Below are 9055 nucleotides of genomic sequence, written 5' to 3' on the forward strand. Positions count from 1 at the left end.
CAGCTCTCTGCCTACTGGCCTCAGTTTCTTCACACCCTAAGTGGGAAAAATAATCCACACCCTGCTGGTCTGCGCGCTGAATCTGAGTGGTCAAGGTGAACTGCACTGCCTTGGAAAGCGGTCAAGAGCTCAGGTTCCGGGCGGGACTCCATCTGTACCAGCCCTTGGAGCAAATTACTTAGCCTCTCTGTGCCTCAACTTCTTCCTCTGCATGTACGCTCACCACAATGTTCCCCAGAAAAATGTGCCTCCCTCCTTTTGAGGCTTGCAAATAAAGGAACAAGCCAGGTCTCCCTTTCTCCGGCTGAGGAACACAACACTCTCACTGCTCAGCACTCAGAAATGGTTTTGAGAAAAACTTCCCGTCCAATGACCAGCCCCAACATCTTGGACAAGATGCACTCCCCTCTCTGCCCCTCTGTACCCTCATTTGTAATGGGGGGGGGCGCTAAAATGCATTAGTCCCTGAGGCCCCTTCCAAGTTCTGGTTTTTGGAGGAACTTCATGTCGGAGGGAGGGGCCGGGAGACTGAGCAGCCAGCAGAGATGGCCTATCCCAGGGGCCCCTCCTGCTCCCCCTCCTTGGGCGCGGCCCAGGGGGTGGGTGGAAGCACCAAGATCTCTTGGCCCTAGCAGGGAGGGAGAACCGTGGGGCCCACAGTTCCCGCTGACACATATGGTCTGTGGATTTAGGTGTCAAAAACCGGAGAATTAGAAATGGTAATTTTCCGTCATTATGGCTGAAACGCGATCTGTCACCACAACTGGAACATGTCTCCCCGCTAGCGAAAATAATGTTCGTGATTAGGAATCATTACGCATGTCAAGCCGAGTCCATTAAGTTGTAGGGAGAAATTAGGCTTGACGGGCGGAATCAAACTACAAATATACAGGCCTAGCCTTCAGGCAGCCCGAGCAGCAGCCCTGGGCAGGAGGCGGGCCAGAGCAGGGTGTTTTCTTAATAGGAAACTGCCCAGAGAATTAATACCCGCTTTAGCTCCCCCTGCCCCAGGGATTCCTCGCCTCCCTCACTGCCCAGACCCCACCCCAAGAGAGGGCGTGGGGCGCAGAGGTGCCCTGGGCAGTAGCTGGAAGCTTTGAAGTCTCACAGGCCCCAGGGGTGAGTTTCCCCGCTCACCACTTGCAAGTTGTGTGACCCTGCCCTAGTCACTTGACCCCCCTGAACTTGACTCCCTCATCTGTAAAGGAGAGATAATCCCACCCACTTCATGGGGTTCTCTTGAGGATTAAGCGAGATCAAATTTGGTCACCAGTGAGCGCTGGAAACCCTCAGACCTGGGAGATGCCTTTTGCCTTCCAGGGACACCCCGTTCTGCACCGGGGACCCCTGTGACAGGCCCTGCTTTTGTGCTGGGAGGGCTCAGAGTTTGGTGGCCGCAGCTGGGAGCTCTTGCCCATCAGGCCCTGAGGAAAGAAGCCAGAATCTGAAACTAGCAAAGGAGTAAAGTCAGAACAACTCGTGTGTGTTGGGTAGACCTTGCACCCCCATCCCTCCCCCATTGCCAAAGAAACAGAGCGCTGAACTCGCGCCGCGCCTCCCTGGGTGCCCCAACCACACACAGTCACCAAGGAGAAGTAAATGGTAAAGGGAACCAAGAGTAAGAAATCTTCCTTTACAGGCAGCCCTCTCAGCACCCCCGCCCCCCCCCCCCCGNGAGTTTGGGGAAAATTCCCCCAAACTGGTGGGGGAAAGACCAGTGTGAGTCACGGAAGGCCGGTTCCTGTCCTGCTTGGACCCTTCTCACCTCTGAGACCTCGCTCCATACCAGGGACCGAGTCCTACGCGCTTTACCCACATTGTCTCCCATCATCTCCCACCGAACCGAGGTCTCCGTGGCTCCTTCCTCTGAGGAAACTGAGGGTCAGAGGTTAGGGAACTGCCCAAGGGCCGCGGAAGCTGGGAGACGTGAGGGCCCAGCCTGGACACCCGGGCGCGGCCAAGGCCAACCGCCCCTCCCTTATCCGATTCTCCTGCTACCGCGTGGGAAATCCGGCCTCGCAGACAAGTGGTGCAAATGAAACGAGCTAAGAAACCGAAACGTTGGGTTCGGTGCCTGACCCAGCGCGCACTCTTTCCGGGCCTCATTCTTCTCCTCCGTAAATGGGATCCCCGCGGCCGGCGGCTCTGCGGTGGGGAGCAGAGCGGAAACGTGACCGGCGCTAAGTACTTTGGAGCCAGACAGTCTAGTTCGAGCCCCATCTCCGCCAGCAGTAGCCGCAGCGCAGGGTCGATCCCCAAAGTGGGGCAGCAGTGACGGAGCTGCCATGAGGAATGAATGAAATAATTCAAGCAAAGCACTCGGGGAAACCGAGTAAGCGCTAAATAAAGCACTGATTACCAGGGTGGCGGGTGGCGGGCGCAGGCTTGGAGGGCCGCTTTCTGGGGTGGAGAGGCTGCCCCCAGCCCCCTCCGGAAACTTCTCAGCGTCTCAGCAGCTCCCAGCGCTAGCGGTCGGGAGCTCGGACACCCACTCCCAACAGCTCCTGGGTGGCGGGGCTGCGCCTCCGGGGCCCCTCCCGCAGGCCTCTGGGCGATGGAGGAAGTTGTTCAAAAGGGAGGAAGGACGGAGGGGCCCGCACGGGGAGCTCCGGCCTTTTCTCCGCCCCCACGCGGTCTCAGAATGGGGAAGGTTCAGACGGAGTTAAAGGCAGGGACACAGCGGGGCAGGGACTTGGCCCGAATAGAGATCTCGGGACGGAGCCCGGCGAAGCCTGGGCCCTGGCGACCAGCCGCGCCGAGAGCGCTTCACGCGTATTTGACATTGCAGTGACCTTTCTTGGCTAACCTCGAGAACGGTCCCCCTAGCGCGCCGCGCGCCACCCCCAGGGCCTGCTTTATTTTCCTTTCAGCACTCGCATCCCTACTTCCCACTAGACGGTGAACCCCACCAGGATGGGGCTTTTCTCCTCTGTACCCCTCCCTGGCACAGAGGAGCCGCCCAACGAATATCGGTGGATATTTTGGACAAATAAATGAATGAAAGAGGAAAGAGAATGTCAGATAGCAGTTCCACCAAAAGATGTTTCTCGAAAGGAAGGAAGGAAGGAAGGAAGGAAGGAAGAAAGAAAGAAAGAAAGAAAGAAAGAAAGAAAGAAAGAAAGAAAGAAAGAAAGAAAGAAAAGAAAGAGAAAAACCCCTCTCTTTATAATTCCCCTCCCAACTCTATTGAGGTTTCCCCTTGACCTACATCTGTGAAGGGTGAGACCCCAGTCCTCCCCACTGCTATCCTGTGGCTATCTTTCCGGGGGTGTTATGACGTCACCTTCTCTAGGCTGAATGACAAACCGGGACACTAGCCTCCCGCAAACACCTGGAGGGGTTGGGGAGGACGGGGCAGGAAAGCTTCCCTTAGGCAGCAATACAGGGAATGATTAGCGTAAATCAAATAAATAATACGCATCTTAGAAAACAGTTTTTTAAAGAAACTTTTCTGCAAGTTATTGTGGACATAAGGAATCAACTGGAGGGGCACTTGCGACTCCTGATTTCGGTGTTGCAGGTTTGATCCCCACCCCACCCCCGCACTTTGGGTATAGAGATTACTTAAAAAAAATAAAATCTTAAAAAATAAAAGCAGGAATCAGCTGGAAAGCAGTGGATGTATTTCTTTTTTAAACCTTAAAAGTCTATATACTGAATTTATTTTAAAAGCATCACTGCAGTTGCAAAAAATACACAGGAACTGTTGCATCCAGGGTTTGGAGTGTGGGTTTTGCTTGTTTTTACAATCACTCCACATCTCTTGTCAAGCCCTTTCCATCTCCACAGGTACGTTTCTTTAAATGGTAAATCCATACTCAACAGAGGACCATGGGGGAAGGGAAGGGGAAAAAATAGTGGGGGAGAGGGAGGGAGGCAAACCATGAGAGACTCTTGAATACTGAGAACAAACTGAGGGCTGATGGGGGGTGGAGAGGGGAAGGGGGGTGATGGGCATGGAGCAGGGCACTTGTTGGGATGAGCACTGGGTGTTATATGGAAACCAACTTGACCGTGAACTATAAAAGAAAAAAAATTTAAAGAAAAAATAATAAATGGTAAATTCTTTGTTTAACTGGGCAAAAAATATCAGTCAGGCTGTGAGCATTTCATGGTGCTTACTGTTCAGGAAGCATGTTCTTAGACTACCCCATCTTTGCAGATTTGGGGGGTTGGTAATTACCTATCTTCAGCAGAGCAACCCCATGTGGGTCTTCATCAACCGTCTGGTTCCAAGTCTCCATTCGCATTGGGCGTTTTCAGGAGGAAGCTCTTAACGCCTTCCCTCTAGGAGAATCAAAAAATGTACTTGAATGCCTAGGTTCAGCATCTCCTGAGAACTTTCTGCAGGCACTAGCTGCCCTCTCTCTTTGAGGCTGCTCATGGAACCAGAATTGCTCGCCGCCCACCTTCAACAGACATGGGCTGGAGAATCCGCTCATGAAACACAAGCCACTGTACGGTAGGTATCTTTCATTTAAAAACATATGAGTGCCAGGCTCTGAGTCGAGAATCCAAGAGAGTTGCTCCAAAGCAGTTGTCCCAACTAATGACACTGCCTCTAGGTGGCGATCACAAGTCTGCCTCCCCGGGGGGCAGGAGACCAAGTTCATCCCAAGGCCTCTAGACGAGACCTTCTGCCCAAGGCCACTGAGGCCCAGCCCCACCTTAGCTCAGGCCCACCCCCAGATCCACCACGAATAACTCTCCGCAAGTGTCGCCATCCACCTGGCCCTGCTCTGCACTCAGTGGGTCAGCTGACACTCTCTACACCATAGCCCGGGACAATTTCAAAACTGGACCAGTGTCCCACCCCACCTCAAGTCCCATTCCCATAAAAACCAGAAGCACAATGTTTATTCAGGACCACGAGTTTTTCAGTCCTTACCTGGTCAGGTACTGTGTACATTTTTCAAAAATGGTTTTTATAATTTTTTTGTGTCTTTATTTTATTTTGAGAGACATAGACAGGAGTGAGCGGGGGAGGGGCAGAGAGAGAGAGGGAAACATAGACTCTGAAGCAGGCTCCAGGCTCTGAGCTGTCAGTACAGACCCCGATGTGGGGCTTGGACCCACGGACTATGAGATCATGACCTGAGCCAAAGTCAGACACTTACCCGACTGAGTCACTCAGGCGCCCCTACTGTATACATATTTTTTAATATGATCAAGTATGAGATGATGAGAGGCTTTATCCAGTTTGCTGCCAGAATGTCAGGGAGAATTTGAGCCTGAGGCTTGGGGCCCTGACCCTGAGACACTCCAGGCTCTTCCCCGCACCCAGCAAGCTGGGAGAACAAGACTTGGTGAGGTTAGAGAAAGCGCCACCAGCTTCCGCGGCCAGGCCTATGGATACGCACTCAGCCCGGAGGGAGGAATGTGGTGGGGACAGACAAAGCTTTAAAGATCCTGATCCTCATTCACAAATCCTTCAAATCTGTACAGGAACGTCAAAGAGCAACAGTCTCCGTGCTCAGCGCTTAGGGCCCATGCAGGGGCACGCTCTCCGGACCCTGGGACCTGTCTTCCCGGATGTTGGAAGGCCAGGTCAGACGACGCCAGAGCACAACACTGCATCCAATATTATCACTGCAGCAACTGATAAGGAACAGGGCCATGGGACTGCCTGGGNTGGCGCGCACAAGGGGAGCCATTCAAAAATGTTAATAAGCTTATTAAAATAATCGGCTTTACTGGCTCGTTTTACAGCCTGCTGCCCACCCTTGCTTTCTGGTGGACCATGGGGTGCACTCGTGGCATTAACTTTTTTTTTAAAGTGCTTTCCGTCCAAGGACGGGGACTCTCCAAGGCTCAGTGCGGCCACAGAGGCGGAAGGGCCTCAGGTCTCCCCCACTCCGGTGCGCGGTGGGTGGGGAGCAGTCCAAGCCGAGGAAAAGCTGGACTTTGCAACACGGCTGACCACCCAGGCTCGGGAAGTGGACAGAGGAGGCCCGGAGATAACGGCCTTGGGGGAACCCGCGATGCGGCAACTTGGGGGACCTGGGTCCTTTAAAAAAAATAAAACAACCCTCCCGCCCCAAAACTCACGAATGGTTCATTCGTTCCATCATTAAATACTGGTTCATTATTTAAAGTAGAAAGGCTGTGTCTTTTTACCTCTACTCCAAGCCAGAGGTGAGTGTGGACTCCAAACATTACCTAGATTTAAAGAGCATGTCACAACCTTTTTTCTTTTTTAAAATATGGTTGCAGAGAAGTGCAGTTAATTGCCTACAATTCATCAAGTCCGTGACAGAGCTGACTCCTGCCTGCAGGTAGACTCAGGCCCGAGGCAGAATCGCTCTGTGGATCTGTGCGGCCGTGGAGCCCGATTTGGGCAGGCTGGAGAGAGAAGCTCTCCCCTGGACACGCCGAGGTCCAGGGCCGCACTCCCTTAAGGGATAGGGCGCAAACCCAAGTCTTAGGAGCAAAGCTCGGTCGGGAGGCCTGAGTGTGACGACCAGAAGCAGGCCAGGCCGGGAAGTGGAAGGACTCACGGAGAAGCCTCCAGAAGCCCGCCTAACGCCTGGAACTCCCGTTGCAGTTGCGGAACCAGCAAGGACTGATGGAGGCACTCACTGAAGACAGCGAGGCCTAGGCCCAGATCCCGCGCTCTGCGCTCCGCGGGCGCACTAACCACAGGACCTCGGGGCCACACCGGCGCCCGTGGGCGGGGCACCCAGGGAGAACACGCTGTTGCTTCTGGGAGGGAGGGTCTGGAGTGCGCGGGCTGCCGGCCGGATGCAGGGCGGGTAGGGGGAAGGAGGGAGCCGGACACGCACTCTCCCGCCCGCACAGAGGAAAGGTTTGAGCCCCAGAACGAGCGCGCCTAGCCGGAGACTCGGGGACTGCGACGCCCCTGGTCCCGCAGCTACAGCGTGTTCCTTTGAACTTGACATTCCAACAGGAACTTACATTCACAAGTGCGGCGGATTGTGGGTGAGCTCGGGACCGCCCGAAGGCGGGCGCCGCCCCCCTCCCACGCCAAGCAAACAGCAACAGTAAGAGCAGCTATCCCGGCGGGGTGCGGGGCGACGGGGCCGTCCGCTCATTTCTCACATCCGCAAACTGCCCCAAATTTGGACGTTTGACGTTTCCTCCACAGCCTCGTACACACCCCACAGGTTGGAAAGAAGTTCGTCCTTCAACTTAATCTGGACTCCATACCGGACCACCGCTGCTTGTGGGGTCTTGGGAATCAATCTTCTTTTATAAACGTTTTAATGATGTGGGCAACCCAATTTATGTTGAATAACTTCTATGTGTAACTACAGAAAACATTAATTTATTACATGATGTAACCATTTACAATATAACAGAAAAAGGGTTTTGTTTTTTTTTTCCAGCCTGCTTTGGCATTTCTTCAGTTAAAAAAAAAAAAAAGTTATCAGGAGACTTGAAAACTGGCGTAGGCCCAGAGTCTGTACGCCTCCAAGGGACCCTTCGCTGAGCATATCCAGGTCACTTGGGAAACCCTGAAGGGTGCAGGAGTTCAAGGGAGAGTGTTTCAGATCTGCCTACAAGCATTGCCCAGAAATTGATGATGATGATGATGATGATGATGATGATGATGATGGCTACAGTAGTAGTGAGTGGTAGTGAGTAATGGTTTTCAAAACACACCCATCCAATCAGCCAAAGCCAAACCTGGGAGATGCTTGCTCTAAAGGACCACCTGTCCACACGGCCCGCTTGCGTCCTAATATGCTTCTGAGCTTTAAAAGACCCTGAAAGGACTCCTTAGGGCCTGTAACGTCGGGCAAGCCACATTGCCTCTTCGAGCCTCAGTTTCCCCATCCATAAAATGGAGGCCACAGGACAACGCTGCGCAGCAGGCTACGCAAGCACTTTTTCAGGTCTAACGTCCCAGACAACCGAGCGTAGTTCTAGACGCTGGTGGCGGCGGTTGCTACCCATTGTCTGGCTGCTCGATGGGGCCTCCCTCCTATTACGGAGCCTCAGCTCCCGCTTCCTTGGCGGCCCTGGGCGCGGCCTTCACTCTGGGCCGGGGCGTGTGCAGTAGCTACGCGCCTCCCAGGGCGTGGAACTCCCAGCCGCCACCCTCGGCGCTTCCCGATTCACAAAGCGCTTTCAAGCATGTGCGGCGTCCCGCAGTCCTCGTGCAGCTCGGTGTGATTCGCAATTAAAATTGCTAGCAGGGTGAGGTTGGCGGCCCGCAAGACTGGAGCCCCGCAGCGCCTGGGCGGGGGTAGCGTGGGGTGGGCGCACCAGGAGCCGCTCCGCCAGGGTCCACTTGCGGGGAAAGGTCTAGTTTTCTCCGCTGCTCCGGCCGCAGCGTCCCCCAGAGGCAGAAGCCTCTCTGCGAGGCCAGGTGAACCCCGTGCGCTTGCCCGTCGCCGGATGCTACCGTTTCCCGGCAAACACCGACGACACATGAGTGGAGTGTGGGCCCGGCCAGGATGGACGACGGAGTCCCGGGATCCCCGCCCGCTCGGGCCTCTGCAGGCCTCGGAGGGGGTCTTGCCTCGCTGCGATGCTCGTGTGTCGCTCGCAGGCTTGCGGGTTTCCGGGTCGGCAGCAGCTCCCTGCTCCCGGGAGGCCCTCGGACGCCGCCCCGCTTTGCCCCCAGCCCCTGGGGCCGGGGGCCGGGACGAGGCTCTCCGAGGAAAAGGGACATCTTGTGGGAGCCTTCCTCGGACCTTCTCGAATGAAGTCAACCTCTCCCTTTTGCTAGCGCGGAGTGGCGGGTGCGCGCCGATTCTCTGCGGCCCGGAAGCCTTTTATTTTCTGAAATGGAACTCGTTCCTAAACTCCCCCGGTTTGGCCCAGCTCTGCCGAGATACGCCCTCGAGTCAGTGAGCCCCTCAAACTTGGTTGCTTGGAGTTAGACGAAGGTTGGGAGAGCCAAGGCCAACAGGCCAGGGGTTGGAGTTACACACACACACACACACACACACACACACACACTAGATCTGGCAGCTTGCCGATCCCAAATTTGCTGCCCAGAGCCCAAGAATCGCAGGCTGAGCCTGAATCCTTGGGGCAGATTTCAGTGCAGGTTCACCTTCTTCTGCCCCCCCCCCCCCCCCCCTTC

The sequence above is a fragment of the Crocuta crocuta genome, unplaced genomic scaffold, assembly GCF_008692635.1.
Source record: "Crocuta crocuta isolate KB4526 unplaced genomic scaffold, BGI_CrCroc_1.0 scaffold179, whole genome shotgun sequence".
Classification (NCBI taxonomy): domain Eukaryota; kingdom Metazoa; phylum Chordata; class Mammalia; order Carnivora; family Hyaenidae; genus Crocuta; species Crocuta crocuta.